Source organism: Battus philenor, unplaced genomic scaffold (assembly GCF_028537555.1).
Source record: "Battus philenor isolate CCGP_79_NKW_IND1 unplaced genomic scaffold, ilBatPhil1.0.hap1 SCAF_6, whole genome shotgun sequence".
Taxonomy (NCBI): Eukaryota; Metazoa; Arthropoda; class Insecta; order Lepidoptera; family Papilionidae; genus Battus; species Battus philenor.
This window is the reverse complement of record NW_027181726.1, coordinates 1,698,064-1,717,652: the sequence shown is the minus strand read 5'-3', so window position 1 is coordinate 1,717,652 and position 19,589 is coordinate 1,698,064.

Genomic DNA, 19,589 nt, shown 5'->3' with positions numbered 1-19,589 from the left:
GAGATGATGTTATTACCATCATCATTAGTGCATCACCTCTAAACCGTTCGTGAACGAAAAATGGCGTGAATTATAATTTACAAGTATACACCTATGTGTATCACGACGCGTCTGCCTACCGTACCTGCCTATAGACGCAGCGTGGGTAGCTCCTCCACCAGGTAGACTGTTGACATGGTCAAGGTCACGGGAAGTCCCTAGATGCAGATAGCACGAGACCGATCTTTGTGGCGGTCTTCGGAGAAAGCCTACGTCATGTAGTGGGCCTCAATCACCTGTCATGATGGTAATGATGATCTTCTTTCAGTTTCTATGGCTGCGAACATCGATGACCTTTGACATTAAAGCGGATTAATCATTTAATGGAAATAAAAAAGATAAAGCCGTTTCTAAACAAAAACAGCGACTTGTCACGCGAAACGCGGCGGTGTCGTTGATCCCGCGAGACGACCTTGCAATGCTAACTTGTCGCATGCCGTCCCTCTCTACGGTGCCGTTAAAGATATATCTATCTCTTTTTACTATTTTATGCTTTCGTGTTTAGTGGACATGTAATTTTTTATTTTTATATATAAGATGTTATTATCTTGTTAATTAACGATATTTTTAAATTAAAATGTATAGGATGATTTATTGGGTGCACATGATGTCACTTATACGAACTGAATGCCGTTTAAATAAACTTCTGTGTGAACTTTTAAGCAATCAAGTCCATTACCTACTTTTAAATAGCAATCACGTTTACCAGTTTAATATTTAGTTAAAACAGTTGTTAGACTGCTATTATCCTCCCAGGTATCTTTTTGTTGTTAGATTGTTTCTCAATCTTTTTTGATTTGGTTGGTTTGTTTTGTTCTTCTGGTCGATTTCTAGCCTTTCGAAATTTACTTCTGACTTTTACGAAGTGAATCAGCTGTTTAGGGGAGGGTTATCCTTACAATGCTATTGATTAATTAAGATCCTTCTGAGATTAAATTGTTATATTTCATATTTCAATGTTATAGTTTTTGCATAGAAAATTTTGAAATAAGGTATCGTCGATATAACTGTTGGTTTATAACTACCTTTACCTTTACCTAATCATAATAACACATGTCATAGTACAAATGCTTTAATGTTTTGCGTTATTTTGTCTTGTCTGGTTTCCGTAATATTGTGATAATTTTGTGTTGAGATTTGCGCCAATCCAATGACCTAATGTACATAAATTAATAATGATATTTTGATGTGTATAAAGTTTTATAACAAATAAATTTAGATTTCAAAAATAATAAATAAAATACGAATACTACACTAGTCCGTTTTAACGTATTTTTGTGGATTCGTTTTGAATTATAAAAAAATATTAAATATACACGACCGCTTTACTCGTAAGTCAGCGGCCGCCACACAACCGGTGCGCGTGCGCAGCCGTGAGAACTATTGGCAGCAGGAACTGACACGTTCTCGACTACACCTTGTTCGACATCTTAAGACGGTTAAATTATAAAATCTACCTTTATACTGAATATTTACTTTTGTATCATATACAGATTAAAATAACAAAAACGCAATACTTTTGAGTATCCAACATTATGTCACAGCTTGACCTGAGGTACCCTTTCGTAGGATTCTACACCTTGTTGCACGGATTACCAGAAATAATCGAATCCTTGTGCGTGTAGACTGTTCACGTTAAAAATAATAACGAATCGTTGTCACTCAGCCGGCTTTTGCTAATCTTCAAAACGATACGTCACCACATTTATAATAAATTAAAATTTTCTCCGTTACTACAACCAGAATTGGAATGTTGTTTTATAGAGAAGAATTCAAATCGTAGTTAATTAGAGAGAAGGATTTCTGTAGCACTTAGTTCAACTGGTCAATGTAAACACGACTTTCTAATCGATCACTAAATTATATGTTTAAATTATGTCCTAATGTTAGTCTTAAAATTTAAAAATAGAGATATCAATATGTAGACACGAATTTGTAACGTCTCCGAGGCAAAGGGAATAAAAGGCCCCCAAAAATGGTGGTCATAAAATAAAAACCCGAGTCACCATACGGACTAGATACGAATGTAAAAGGGTCGTCAGAATGAAGGAAACTTCAACACCGAAAGCTATAGAAGCAGCTAAAACGACAGCAGCGGTTTCGGAACGCTCCCTCCAACACTTCCAGGAGGGACGATGAAATATTTTACCCGAGTCACTTACTTATTCTCTGTTGATGTTGTTGATGTTAGCCCGAAGGCTTTTACGGTTTAATCTGAGCTGAGTTCACGGAGCGGAAGGATCCGTGAGCTTAGAACTCGTGTCACACAGACGCGACATCTAACAGAAAGTAGAGTTTTATTTAAGAAACAAAAAAAGACAAAAATAGTTTTGTTGTAATCTTACGTAATTATTTAAAAAAGGAATTTTTATGAGTTACGTATATATTAAACATCTAATCAACTCTTTGTTTGTTCGACTTATAAATATTTGTGACATGAAATCTACAAGCAGACCTTTGCGTTCTGCGAATGACAAACAAAATTCCTAACGCGAGAGAAAAAAACATGGGAATGCCTTTGCATTCATACGCCGGTAAAATGTCAGTACAGATCTTTATTAAATAACTCTAAAAGGTGAAATAACACGTTGGTGACACAGAGTTTTTAAAACTGGCTGTAAAGAAAAATATTTACAAACATATTATATTTTTAAAATTCGAAAATAGAACTCTACTAATCTTTTGACATATACATTCGAAGTATGTGCAAGTTAAGAATTGCGCCTGACAAATGTCGCATAAATATGTCGGATAATGCTACAAAATAAATAAAATATAATTATGTATCAAAAAAAATAATTGCAAAAGTATTTACTATATAAGAATATATTACGTAATGTTTTTCTTATTTCACGTTAACAGAAAAATATTTAATATTTTTACTTTTTTACATCATGACATTTTCTTAAATAAAAGTAGCCAAAGTTACTCCTTATTACATCAGCTACCTACCAACATAAGTACTGTCAAAATCGGTCTAGCCATTTCAAAGATACGCCGGAACAAACACATACAAAAATTAAAAAATTAAAATAATTTTTGGTGGTACTGTTATATATTCATATGCGTGTATTAGAAAGCGATTATTTTAATATTACAAATAGACACTTCAATTCTATTTATTTGTAATGATATTCCGGAATAAAAAACTGTTTGAAATAACACGGAATAAGTTTACAGAACCTAATACGAAAATATGAATTTAGATGCCAGGTACATGATTATTATAAACATAATTAACATTCCATTTTCAAATTCATGCGCTTACGCATGTCTTCCGGTATTTCCGCGACACAAAGAGATAAAATTTATACTTTGATACGTATATGACTGATGTATTTGTTTAATGAAATCAGGCGTTAATTAATGGAATCAGGCGTTACTTTGCGGAAGTCCATCCTAAGTAAGAAAAATACCAATATTTAGCCACTTCCGCACATGCAGTGGTATACAATTGTTGCACAACTACCACTGCATGTGCGGAACTTTCTTACTGATGTGTGTTTGTCTTTAGAATGTTTCGTATAGTTATTTAATTTATTCTAATTGTCAAAATATTTGAGCTACACGACTGGACAGTAAGTGGTAAATAAAAAATTCAATTGACATTGTATTTGACAACAAACAATTGTATTTGTTATTTGCACAAGGTATATAATAACCATATAAGTCGATAACCGCCCACTTCAATGCACAAGCCTCCAATAACTGCGATGATGACCGGTTTTGCGTTTTGCGTTGTCGATTTTTGTACCTGATGGTCACTGATTCCTTCGTTTATTCAGGGTCGAAGTTTTTCAGCACAAACGGCGCTCAACGTAACTTTCATTATACCCCTTAACGACATCTCGTCTCGTGAAGATAGGTTTTCTTGAAGAATAATAGTGGTGGGCTTCCATATCCTTCAGGATCCTTATGATACACTACCTTATGAGCCTTGATTCGGTTATTTATATATCTGAATGGGTTACCTCTTTGGCAGTACTGCCACATTAGCTGAACTCCGAACGAGCCTTTGATTGGTCAGGTCATGTCATTCATCATCAGGTCAGCTCATTCATCAGGTCATGAGGTCAGGATCCTAAGCCCAAATCTTGCTTTAAATTAAGCCCTATATTACTCAGGAACTGGAGATTATAATAAATCTTTACAATAACTAACAGTGTTACGTATAATTCCGTGTTACGCCAACACATCCAGATTACATTTGATCCAGGGTTTGGATAACAGAAGTTTGGGCATCTTTATTATCATATATAAAATAATTATAGGTTGTAGCGAAAGTAAGAAAGAAATATAAAGAAGAATTGGAAGAAAAAACAAACAACACATTTTTAATTTTAATTCTCATATCTGTGCCTATTGGTTGTAATATAAATCTGTTCTTGTGGTAGTGGTGCCCTCCCGAGTGCTCTTAGGTCGAAAAGTTAGAACCGTTGTGACACCTCAAGCCAAGGTCCCTCTATGGAGTAGCCGCCCAAGCGATATCAGAATTATGTGCCTCCCAATGCTGCAGCTTCACTGCCAGTCTCTTGAACATGGGTGTCGGTCAAAATCCAACTTTGTTTTGTTGTTTATCTGTTTGTTAGAATTAATCAGATGTTATTAATTAAATACCATTTGCATATACAAGGTAATTAAAATAAAAAAATACGCATTGCAGACACGTTAGTATGTTACTTCACGTTTATAAATGTTGCTAACAGACATCTCGTGCCGGCGCGAGACCGGCCCCTCATCTTACCCCATGCGTCACAGTTTTTAAAATACATAGTATGTAGCAATCCAGGCAAAGGCTCCTGAAATAGGCTTTAAACCCTATATCTATATGTATATATTCTTGTATAACCACAGTACAATATGTTAAAAGAATTATTTATACATTTAAAACATTGAATTATTCATGACCCAAGTTCACAAGGGACATATTGTTCGCTGTCACTATATTAAAATATCCGGGAGTGAACTCCGCTCTGGACCCTTTCCCGGCTTGGCCGACGACCCGAGATCTGTTCCCAGGGTAGATTAATCTCTAATTTAAACGGTCTATACACAAAGAGATAAAGAATGCGCTCCCCGGACACTGTGGGTCAATATATGCCATCTATATCTGACTGATTCAATCTGACGAACTTAAAAAAAATATACGTTCCCATTACTATACTATAGAAGTGCATATTGAGATCAAAACGTCTTTCAAATAGAAATTTGAATGAATAAACATTATTTATGTTTAGTCCAATTATGTATGTTTGATATGAACTGAATAAATTGAAAATCTATGACAATGTTATTTTGGACTGGACTCTCATTGTTGTCTAAATTCATTTGCTGATTAAACGGGATTAAGTCGGCAGGTATAAGACCTGTTTTAAATTAGCAAATTTTAAGGCCTTTGAAAGAGAATTTCAGATAGAGCCGCTCCTAACAGCGAACTTTATAATTCTAAGTTACCTCGATTCTTTTTCTATCTGACAAATCTTCTGTTCCTCGGTCTACGTTCTCCCTTATTGGAGGGGCATTTGAATCTGCTACGAAACGCAGCTATCAGAACTGTGTTAATATATTCCGAGGATAAACTGCACTTTATAGATTATACCAGAGTCGCAGAAACACAAGACCACTATTTTATGGCTTCCGATATTGGAGACATTGCATAAATACAAACTATCTTAGATACGTAGGGACAAGAGACAAAACATTGTAAATAATTTTTTTTTGTGACTTTTTTGTTTTTATTTTATTCTGTTTTACTTTTACTGTGCGCATTATCTTCTACACGTCTTTCTTTCATTCGTCACATTCTCTTCTATTCCTTTTCATACTCTATTTTCGTCACCTTCCTCATTTCGTCTTCGCCTCCAGAGTAATATTTTTACATTTACTTTTGTTTATCAAAATATTTGACATTCCAATTTTTTAAATTTACCTTTCTTTTTGCTTTGTTAAATTCTACATCACATACTATCACAGTCTGTTTTCTCATTTTGTTTTACCCGACTAGGATATTTTGCTTTTAACTACCTTACTTAATCTTTTTACAATACCCTATAAAGATTTTGCGCCTTTCTTCTTTCTCTAATAACTTGACATTGTTAGCAAAATGTGAAATCACTAGGCGTTGTTAGTCTCTGTGAATCTCTCCTCTAGTAAATTTGAAATCCAAGACTTTAAAAATAGAATGATCTTTTTATGGTTAATACAATACCAAAACATGAAAAACAGTCGTTAAAAATCTCACGAGTGTTATCTGAATAACAATGCATTCAATGAATAGTTGAAACTAGATACGAACCGGGCACCGTAGAATGGGTAACCGAATAAATTCTATCTCTATTCACCCCTTTCACAATACAAGGACGTTGATAATATCTGTCATGAAAATGATCCCTTATCCGTCAACGGTTCTTGGTAATTAAACAGTACAACGAACTATTTAATATGGAAATAGAAACATGAGAACTAAAGAAAAAAACGCAACTAGATATTCGATATTTGGAAAGAGACAACCGGCTAATTTCGGCTTAGTAGAGCGTTATCTCTGACAGACCATAATCCACTTAAACATTACATATCTGTTTACGTTTGCGTAAAAATTAAATGTCTCCCCCGTAGTACCAACTTTACTCACTCTTTGCAATACAATGTATTCTTCTTTGGATTCTTCTTTTATTTTTCTGTATTATTATTGATATTAGGATGATCAGGAATCGTTGCGCATTTAAAGAAGGCTCGAAAGCTGTTGCTTGAAGGAGTCGTCACGACAATTTTATTTTATATATATTACATATGTTTTTTTAATATATAATATATATATATATATATATATATATATATATATATATATATATATATATATATATATATATATAATTATGTTACTTTATAGTAGCCATTTGTATATTTGCATCTTTTCTTAGTTGTTATTTTTCTTCCCATTTATAATTTAAATTTTATTTTATTTGCCTATTTCACATGCTTTCTTTGTATTATCTCTGCACCACACTTGCGTCTTCGGCATTAAGTTCGTGGTGATACATACATACATTGTTGTATGTGTTATGTGTACATTGTTGTATGTACATGTGTTAAAATAAAGTAATATGTACTTTTAATTACTGCGAATTTACTTTATTTTAATCGGTAAAGTGTACATTTAAAACATCCTCCATGTTGCAGGAAGTGATAGAGATAAATAATAAATTTACTTTGTTTTCCTCTTGATGTATTGTTTAAATTATTTTCTAGATTTGTTTTCTGGTCTGTCCAACGTCTGTCTGTTTACCAATGAAGCAATTTATAAATATTTGTCTTATTAACATCCCAATTTAATACTCTGCTTTAAATATTTTTGAATACTGTACACAGAAAACTAAGTTATTAACGTATGAATTGTTTGTTAGCTTCGGTATTCGACCCGAGGCTTTTGTTATTCATAGTCGCATCGGTAATGCGTTGTGCAGGCGAGAGTGCACGGCAGTCGGCTTAGAGCACACGGACGGACATTTCCATATCGCTCCTAAATCACGGCAGTCATAGGTCACATGTATGGATTCTTTTATAATGATTACTTAAACAGGGTTATTCTAAAATTATTTGTAATTCAAATTTTTATATCTGAGATTGATTGAGATCACTCGCCGAATCCAACTTAGAAGGCGTCTTCTCGTTTAAAATACAACAAAGTTTGAAGACGAATTAGAGATTCTTTGAATAATGTGTGTTGCCGGTGATGACATACGGATCTGAGACGTGGTCACTTAAGACTGGCTTCATAAGAAGACTCATGGTCAGCCAGAGAGCAATGGAGAGCTATACTCGGAGTTTGGCTGCGAGATCGAATCAGAAATGAGGACATCCGCAGAAGAACCAATATCACTGACATAGCACGAAGAATTTCCAGTTTGAAGTGGTGGAGGGCGAAATACATCGCTCATATCAGAGTTTCACTACGAGATCTCAAATGAGGATATCCGCAGAGGAACCAAGATCACTGACGTATCTCGAAGAATTGCTCGTCTGAATTGTCCCACCACTGCCACTTTAGGGCCTCCACTGGGTGGACCGATGACATAGTTAAGGCCGCGAGAAGTCGCAGGTCCGGCACGTGTCATAGTGGCTATCTTAGGGGAAGTCTTATGCTATGCAGTGGACATCCATTGGCGAAAAAGAAAAAAGAAAGAAAGAGATCGATTCTGAAGTGGATACTGCAGGACCACGGAGCCAGTAAGCGCAGCGTAAGATGTCCAAGTCCCACGTTCTCTCACCAGCTAGACACATAAAAACTCCTATTGGAAATCTATACAGGAGGCTTATGTCAGTGGAATTCCTACACCTAATGTTGAAGTAAGAATATTACCACAAAAATCTATAGAAATCATTTCTAAGTATTTATTTTTAATTAGTTAATGAAAAAAAGTGAGAATCACCCAACAAACATCGCACGGAGCGTCCTACAAGTTCGTTCCCGCGCAACAAAGCCTTTGACACGGCGGCCATTTTTATCGGAGGCCAGCACCAAGACGCGTGTGATAGATTATGATTACCGGAGATAACTATTCATAGGGTTGCCATGATATTTATTTTTGAATAAAAAAAATATTTTTTGTTTAAATTAAAATTGTGTGTATTATCTATCTAATCAAAACATCACGACGATAGGTCTAAATTAAAAAAATGTTACACGAGATAAGCGGAAAAATGCGGACTATTAGATTTTGTAAGTTTTTTATTTAAAGTTAAATTATTGTAAATCTGGTTTACAATAAAAAGCGTTGTCTGTATTAATATTCCTTAAATGTTTATCCAAAATTATTTAATAATATTTATGTACATATACAGAAATTTTTTCTTTTTGCATATATAAATATGTTATAATATTATATTCTTGACTTTATTTATATAATAATGCAATATATATTGCTATTATATTTTCGTCAAGTTTAGTTACTAAGTATGTTTAGGTCAGGTTTTTGATGACATGTATTCAATTTTATTTCTACTTTTATACTTTTTTATATTTAATCATGTTTACTGATTTCATCTCACGTTGATTAATTTATCTCTGCACGACTCAAAATGCGTTAGTTCATTTAATTTAGAGAATTTCCTTTAGTAATGCATAAATTAATACAAATGTACATATATATATGCTTTTTCTACCTATTATCCATTTGTTGGTGCAGAGATTATTATTTTTTTTGTATATAAATAAAATATATACAATCTCCGTAAAAATAAAATAGTTATATTTCTGATTTTGCAACTGTTAGCCGATATAGATGTTTCTAGAGTCAGGCCCTGTACCTTTTCATTTGATATTATGCAACTTTGTAAAAATAATGAACTTCTAACAATGAAATGTACAAGTAAACATTTAACAACCTCATAGGACAGTCCATGAATTCATAAAATGATGGTGGCCCTTCTCATAAAGTATAAGACATTATGTGACAATGTGATAGATTCCTTTAAATATTTCCATGTTGTATTGTTTGGGAGATTTTGATTTATTGACGCCTAGTTAATATGCGGCCGTAAAAAACCAACGCGAACGCTAAACAGCGTGAAATGAAAGCGTATTAATGTCCACAGATAAAAAAGGAAAGCGTACGTCAAAGAATGCTCGGTTGATTGCACTTTGTGAAATTGATGGCCGTCAAGTGAATGCGTTTGTCAAGAAATATCTAGAATAATGCGATGCAATTATGTATTCGAAATTTAAAAATTCTTTTTTTTAAATGTCGCCGTACAGACATACATTTTTTTTTATTGAAATTTCACTATAAACTGTGAGGAATAGCAATGGTTTTTGTATTACTAGTTCCTCTCATGTGGATAATCAGTGACATAACTGTATACAAAAATAATTATTGAACTAGATTGCAGAGCCTTCTAAGCACAAGTTACATCAAATATTTAATGGAATCAGGCGTTACCTTGCGGAAGTCCATCCTAAGTAAGAAAAGGACTAATATTTATCCATGTGCGAAAGTGGCTAAATATTGGTCCTTTTCTTACTTACATGAAATAATTCTCCTGTCTCCTTTTCTTCCATCGGACAACAAGACGTACGGATTCACGATATCCAGACACTGTTGAAATTACTTCCACTCGCACTGTGTGGTTTGCTAATACTTTTATAGTGCGAATAGACAAGGAGGGAAACAACCTAGGTTTATTTTACAAAAGGATTTACCATCGTAGACCTCGTAGATAGAATACAAAAACTTTGGAGGTATATGACAAAAAAATATAAAGCCTATAATGTGAAGTATGAAAGAGGAAAGGTGTTTATTGTTAGGAGATTTTGGGCGGATTGGTACAGCGGAGCCGCAAACGGCAGCTGCGCACAAAGCGGCAGCTGCGTGCAAGGTGCGCATGCGCACGTGTGTGGAGCCATTATAAAATACATTAACACGGCGTCAACTCGCCATCGTCTTATTATTTTCATCGCATTAAGTTTTCAACGTTCAATTTGTTTGATATCAAGAACGATGGACCGATTTTTGATACTTGAACAGTAAGGTAAATAAATATGCCTTCAAACCTTATTAAATATAATGCAAACTTTCAGGAAAAATAATGGAACTGTTTAATAAAACAGGTGAAATATTCGATCTACATTTGAAGTGATCGATTAAAAAAATCGATCGATTTACAAAAAGAAGTCTACAATATCCGGCGATAAATATTGCACATCGACCTTTGGAAAAAGACAATCGGCTAATTTCGGCTTCGTAGAGCGTTATCTCTGTCGCACGAAATACAACGACTGACAAAACGTCAGATAGGTTGTGTGGGACAAAGATAATGCGCTACGAAGCCGAAATTAGCCGATTGTCTCTTTCCAAAGGCCGATGTGCAATATTTATCGTCGAGTACTTTATTTCTATGAATAGTTTTTATGTTCGCCATTGCAAAGAACGTATGGATGGATTTATGTATAAGCCAATGGCATCAATAGTTATAAAACTGGCAAGCCTATATATACATACATATACTTTTTTTGGTATCGAAGGGGAAATCTTCTGAATGGACGTAAAATACCCTGCCCAACGAGTTATGAGTGATTCATACCCATTAAAACAACCTTGGTGATAGTTTCGGTCCTTTGGTAGAGCCGCTGGATCTACCACGAAACTCACTAATCAATAGAACTGACTTTGCCAAGATACATCCCGAGAGGAATCTGTGCTTCACCAGCATCTTCGCTGTACCGCAGCAACAAACCTACGCATTGCTGTTTTGGATTACGGTCCTCATCCTCCTTCTTCCTTTTTACTAGTGGAAGAAGATACCTTAGCTGTATTCTAGAGAACCAAGGCTAGAGTGTTGTTGGGGGAGATGTATGATTGGCTAGAACGTCTGAGCTCATCATCCGCAGTTGGAGACCTGGACGTCGGATGGTGTTATACCGCGCCTTTCTCCAACCTCCATAGTATATCCTTGGCAACGGAGTCAGTGTGATCCGTCGCAAGTAAAAATTCGAAGCACTGGGTCACCGCCGTTGAAATCAACAAAAGGCGTTCAAAATTACCGTGGTGTTTTAGCTGGTAGGAGTCCGACATAACTTTTTCGTTGCCCCCACAGCGACGTATCCCATGCAGGTTTTCCTCACGATTATAAAAAAGGCCTATGATTTGTAACAGGCGTCTATTTGATATGATGAAGAAATAAAAATACTGGCCATACCAAAATCAACGTTTAACTTGGTATATTTAGAAAATTAAAAATGTGTGTGTTGAGTGATTTCACGGTGACAGTTGTGTAATTCGCATTGTTTGCCGCATGCGCATTTATCAGCGGGCTGGCAGGCGGTGCACTTTGTTGCACGACAACCACTGCATGGGCGGAAGTGGCTAAATATTGGTCCTTTTCTTACTTAAAAATGTATATTTTACTCGTGGTTAGTTGAGACGTATATTGAAGTTGTAATACTGTTCAGTAATCGTGTATCTAAGTGCAGAGGCTTATTGCACTTGACGAACGATACCCAAGGCCGTCGCACGCCATGTGCTCGTACCAGCACCTGTGCTTCCTTTCTTTTATTATTCGTGAATAAATCAACGCCGCCCAGCTGTTGCAGTGGAATTTATTTATGTGCTTATCGGAGAAAATTTTCAGGTTTGTTTTAATGTGTGTATATCAGCTTTGTTAGCGTCAAAAGGCACTTTCGATATAATTTCGTGCAGTCATCTTACATTTAATTAACAGCGTAACAAGCTTATCAACGGGATTACGTGTTTTGTAACGATTTTTGTTGATGTGATTTCGAAAATAGATCGTAGCTAATTTTAAAGTTGTCAATAAAAAAATTCTAACTAGGTTCTTTAATTAAAAGAGGTATGGTTTGAAAATATGAAATTTCAATAAACACCACTTTGACTCACATTTCTGATAGAATTTCTTAAAATTTGTTCTTAGCTGATCTTTGCTTTATAAAAGGTATATTTGGACTGAAATTTCAAGTATTTATATTTTACAGTTTTAAAGATATCGTGATGAGTCAGAGCATAAATGTAAATCCTACATAGATATATAAATAGTATAGAGATATTTCTAATTTAATATAAACTAAATAAAAGATTAAATCCAATCGTTAGTAACCGGAATGGAAAAATATTTATGATATTATGTTTGTTTTCTCCATCGCATGGGCTTTAGGATGAACTAATTGTGTCTCGACCCGTATGTGCTATAATCCTATGCACATTCATTTAAAGCCCAACAGCAATTACACTGAGTTATGGAACAAATAACGACTTTTAAATACGGACTATACATCGGTTTTTAAACCTTATGGACGCATTAACTTTGAACTAATGAAGAAATATTGTTTGTTGATATCTGTGTGAAATATCTTTATCTATAACAGCATCTACTGTTTTAATAAAAATGGTTATTATAAACCTATTTAATAACTACACGTCTACCTTACTACTTCTTCCTTCTACCTTCTACTCCTTCGCGTGACTAATTATAATTCTAAAATACGTATTTTGATTTTGCAATACAAAATCTAACACATTTTTCTGATTTAATTATCTTAACTACTTGATTGTATTTTTTCCATATTTACCGCCTTGATGGAATGAGGAGCAGTTTTCATGCTATCCTCGTGACAGTAGCAATAAGGAGCCACGCAATAGATTTATTTAGTAAGAAAAGGACTAATATTTAGCCACTTCCGCACATGCAGTGGTAGTCGTGCAACAAAGTGCACCACCCGCCAGCCCGCTGATAAATGATACAAACACAGAGCCAAACACAGAGTGATGGCACTAATCGGTGTAACATAACTCCTGAAGATGCCCCATGGAGGGGTGAAACACGTGTTGAGTAGTTTAACGGTGGCGGTTGTGTAATTCGCATTGTTTGCCGCATACGCATTGCATGGCTAAATATTGGTCCTTTTCTTACTTATAATAGACTTCCGTAAGATAACGCCTGATTCCATTAAAGATTTATTTAGATAAAAAATATTCTTAATTCAAATAGGCTGTTACAAGAAATTTTGAATTGCCAATTATCTTGCAATGCTGAACGCATGATCAGTGATTGCTCACGCCAGGGTCTTTCAAGACTACATGACCAGCTAACTGCTACTTCACCTTGCCAGTTAGCTGGATTATGTCAATTATTTTCGCCCGTCTACGGAGGTCCTTATTTCAAATATCCAAATCAAATTCTTTATTCGAATAGGCACACAAGCACACTGAAACAAGCACTTTGAAATTCTTAATTAACATAAAATAGTATTGTCCTTCAGGAAGCTACCACTAGTTCTGAAGGCAGTTCAGAAGAGCAGGCGAAAAAGTCAACAGTTGCTCTTTACAAATATAGTTACCATGATCTAAAATATGCATAACTAAAATATAATCTTAACCACACATATATATATATATATATACATGTTTTATAAATATATATATACCGTACAACTAAACACTATCAAGAAGTTTATGTTTCATATATATATATATATATATATATATATATATATATATATATATATATATATATATATATGTGTGTGTGTATGTGTATGCGAAACATTATCTAGATTTAAAAAAAAATTAGATGACATCGAAAAATAAATAAAGACATTGTTATACTTGTCTTCGTATCTTTGACCGTTGAAAACTCAGAGCGTCACAACTTTGTTGTTCTTACTCCAGAAACCGTTAAGAGTTCGATTATCGAGTTTTAAAAAATTTGATCTTACGAAAAAACACTACTTTCAATTAAGGGCTTAGTTTGAAATCTGTTACGGGGTATTATTATTTCGTAACAAATTTTCGATTGTTTTCGTCACCGTTATAGACGGAGACACATTTCATTGTGTTGACACTTTTACGCTTCTCACGGGCACCTCGACAGAAGGGTCTAGCGTGACGTTTTTGATTTTAAAAAAACTTTTTTTTTTAAATCAAATGCAAAAGTAGTGCCGTATATTCAGTTTATTTGTCTATTCGTCTATACGTATCACTATGCACGATCTTAAATACAAAGACACTTGTACGAAAGAAAGGCTTTACACATCAAACTAACCTCCCCTACTATAGGGGCTGAATGAAATAGTGGTCTACACTATTTACTGCTAATTTTTATGAGCAAGTCTGTATTAATGTAATTTTTAAAATATATGTTGTTTTTTAAAAAGTATGTAGTCCTAAACCGACTGCGTATTATCATGTGTGTATATATATTTATACACACAAAAAAGTGTATATATATATATATATATATATATATATATATATATATATATATATATATATATATATATATATATATATATATATATGTGTGTGTGTGTGTATGTGTATGCGAAACATTATCTAGATTTAAAAAAAAATTAGATGACATCGAAAAATAAATAAAGACATTGTTATACTTGTCTTCGTATCTTTGACCGTTGAAAACTCAGAGCGTCACAACTTTGTTGTTCTTACTCCAGAAACCGTTAAGAGTTCGATTATCGAGTTTTAAAAAATTTGATCTTACGAAAAAACACTACTTTCAATTAAGGGCTTAGTTTGAAATCTGTTACGGGGTATTATTATTTCGTAACAAATTTTCGATTGTTTTCGTCACCGTTATAGACGGAGACACATTTCATTGTGTTGACACTTTTACGCTTCTCACGGGCACCTCGACAGAAGGGTCTAGCGTGACGTTTTTGATTTTAAAAAAACTTTTTTTTTTAAATCAAATGCAAAAGTAGTGCCGTATATTCAGTTTATTTGTCTATTCGTCTATACGTATCACTATGCACGATCTTAAATACAAAAACACTTGTACGAAAGAAAGGCTTTACACATCAAACTAACCTCCCCTACTATAGGGGCTGAATGAAATAGTGGTCTACACTATTTACTGCTAATTTTTATGAGCAAGTCTGTATTAATGTAATTTTTAAAATATATGTTGTTTTTTAAAAAGTATGTAGTCCTAAACCGACTGCGTATTATCATGTGTGTATATATATTTATACACACAAAAAAAGTGTATATATATATATATATATATATATATATATATATATATATATACATAATTATATGTATTGTATTCTTTCTGAAGATGTTAATGCTGTTAGCCCTAAGGTTTTTACAGCTTCATCTGTGTTCTGTTCGTTCATCTGTTTTCATTGAGTTCACGGAGCGGAAGGGTCCGTGAACTAGATTCATCTTTATATATATAACTGTATATAAATAAATGTGTAACTGGCCTTATTATATTTATAATCCTTTGTTGTTATTAATTCTAGTTGTAATTTAACCCAAGATAATAAAATAAATATATAAATTTAGCACTAGATACAATCTAAGGAACTTTCAAAAACCGGCTAGATGTGTAGTTCTATAACGGCGCATCGATCAACCGGTTCGCTGCCAAAGGATACAATGAACACGTTGCGACATGTTCTGTATCAGGTCTCGGAGACGACCTTGCGGCGACCTACCCGTGTACCTGACTAGTGGAGTTGTCATAACATTTCTTTGTGCATCTTTATCGAAGACTTGGACTTTTATTGGTCTTTATTTGATATATCTAAACCCCAAAATTATTAAAATAACAGCATTTTAATACATACATATGGCTTTATATGCGGTACATATATAAAAATAACATTTTTGTAAATTTTTGTCTGTCTGTCTGTTTATTCTGGCTGGCTAATCTCTGAAATTGCTGAACCGATTTTGACAGGACTTATACTGGCGGTTAGGTGATATAATAAGAAATAACTTAGTCTTTTTTTATTCAAGAAAAAATCTCTTTCATATATATATATATATATATATATATATATATATGAAAGAGATATATATGTATATATGTATACCATCTCTAATTAGAAGTAAACGGGTTTTTAGTTCCCCTCCTTTTTGTGGATTTCTCGTTGCTCTCTGCCACGTGTGGGACGTTACAACTCGGGTAAAGTTTTTTTTTTCATTTTATTATTTTATTTTACTTTCTCCTTCTATCCTTCGCAATCTCTTATCTTTCTTCACTTTCATATCTTCCACCGTGCATCACCTTCCTTCTCTCATCATCGTTTCTAGACAACAGCTTTATTATCATTGTTTGTTTTATTATATAGTTATCACGTTGGTGATCTCGTTAGAACATATTTAAGATATATCTAACGCTAGCTATTAGCTTTTTAATGATAATAATAGCAAGTTAGAGCGTTATATGCTAAATAGCGCCAGTAAATCTTGATCTAAATACCTTTCTGATGCACAGCAAACTAGATGTATTTACGGTCGTTTTTCGTGTAGTCCAGGGGTCTGAGCTAATAGTAGCTGTCCGAGAGGCAAATGCCCGACCTTGCTGAATTAGTATCATTTGTGACTGGATTTAAATAAAATCCTAAAGCCGACCACAGATTAAGTTTTATCAAAATTATAACTTGATTTAGTATGTATACTGGTTAAGTAAATCGATTGTAATTGTACTGTGTACATCGAGTCTTGATTTATTAATAATTATTTATATGTCCCGATTATCAAATGACGTGGATTTACTAACAATATATTAAAAAGAGTACATGCTGTCTAAAAGGAGACATCAGTCTCAAATATAGTAAAACATACGTATTTACAAAAGAATATTATAAATAAACATATTAAATTAACAAAAATATAGCTTTTAACGATTAAATTAATATATACAATCTAAAATATTGTAAAATAATTATATATAAATAGCTGAAATGACAGACATAGTCATGTCTTAGTCGTTAATAATCAATCCGAACCTTCTATGTACATAAAAAAAAATGTTTGTCTCTATGTCCTTTATACAATTGTAAACTTTGCATTAGAGCTTTTATTGATGTTGCTGTCAATAAAAAAAATGGTAAAAAAGCACTTCCTTGGCCTCTAAAATAGGATATTATGTAGCATTAGTTATTTATTCGTATTTATGAAATACCTTTTCCTCGTAAATATGTATATTAGTATGCGTATATTTGTATATATAATTATTAATGTGTGTATAATAATGTATATATATACACCCTGAACCGCCCTCTCCTTCATGTCTCTCATCTCCATCCATAGGTTGTCTGGTAGAGATCGCCTCGAGCGATAAGACCGCCTCTTGTACATCTATATAAATTGTTTATTTTTGTTATTGTATATGGTGTACAAAATAGTGCAAAAATAAATCAATAAATTGGAAAATATTTTGATAATCGGAAAAATTGACGGACGACAATCGTGGTCGCAGTTCAATTCGCTTGCTCGATCAGGTCCGACCCCCGCTCTCCATAGGAGCTGAAGCAATATACACCATAGGAAGACTGACACAGATGGACTCTGTATTGCGCAAGAAACTTTTTTAAAAAGGGTCATGACCCTATTTAGCGATGGATACGTCACTAAAAGGCGAGAAAGAATACCACTAACTTTTTCAAAATCAATAACCGTGTAAAATATTCCCCTGATTTATAAAGGCCAAATAAAAGCGTATAGGAAAAAAATGGACCTCACAAGTTATGCAACTTCTGTTCACGCATCACCAGTTTTGAAATGCGAATTAAAAAAAACAAACAATTTTCATCACCCTTCACCGTACCTTCATCTAAATAGCGTGAAGTATAGTTCTATTAAAACCTAGAGTTATGGACAATGAAAGGTAAACAATTGTATTGAACGCAATCCGTTATAGTCCTTAATAGGAATAATAATTTGCGTCGTATTTTATAACATGGACACACCTTTTTCATTATTATTTTATTTATAAGTAAAACAAAAATCGTATTACGTATTTACATACGAAATACGAATCTAAAGTTGACAATTAAAAGTATATATTCTTTATTTTTTAACATGTCTAATGTAATAAAATTATTAAAAGTCTATTTACGTTACTGTTGATATAAATTCCTTTTGTTCAGCAATTTCAGAGATTTGCCAGAATAAACAGACGGACAGACAAAAATTTACAAAAATGTAATTTTTGTATATGTACCTTCTGTCATATTTATGTATTAAAATGCTGTTATTTTAATATTAAAAACAGACACTTTGATTTTATTTGTATAGATATTTCAGAGCGATCACTTTCTAAAGCTTGATTGGAAATATATAACAAATGAGATATACGTTCACATATATCACTATATGTAATTATAAAAAAGAATGTTGGTCCAAATAATCTTAACGAAATTTAGTTTGTGAAATTCTATTTTTAATTTCTATATCTTAGAGGCACATCCATATTAACATATACGTTCAATAGCTTTTGTAATTCTATTCACCTATTACTATAACATATTTGTCACCCATCTAACGACCGAACTGTTTCCACCATCGTCAGGTAAAACAACAAAACCTCAAACAATACCCAACTCCTGTTTTGTCCACAAACAAAGGTGTTTTAACAAGGATAATAAAAACATTACTTACTGCAGTTAGTGCAGGGATTGATCTTTTGTTTCGCTGAGACTCGACGGGTCTTATAGTCAAAGTATTATAATTTACAATACAGCATTCAACACGATACGCATATAATTTTGTTATCTCATTCAGGTAGAGTCGTTGCATGTATTCTTCCTTTTCTTTCATTAATGTTACTATTGCATAGTTTCTTTTTCAGTTAATTATTGATTCCAATAAACAGTTTTAACTATTTTTATACTAATTCAACAAGTCATATATATATTCATATAAAACATGCTTTATATATGAAAATATAAGACGTGCTAACTCACTACCTATTTTTAAGAAAATCGTTAGGAACTATTTACTAGACCTGTGATTATTTATCTGTTAATTCATTTCTCTTTCTTTCTCTTTTTCTTTATTCTTTCTGAGAGAAGTGCGATCCAAATCAGTTTGATGACTTTATTTATTATTGTATTATATTTATAAAATGTATTATACCGTAATATGTATTGTGTATGTATGTGTATATGTATGTTTTGTACTCAATAATTATACTTCTACTGTTTACATACTATGGTTGTCTGTAAGAGATTGCCTCATGTGATAAGGCCGCCTATTGTACTCTGTTGTTTATTATTATGAAACTAT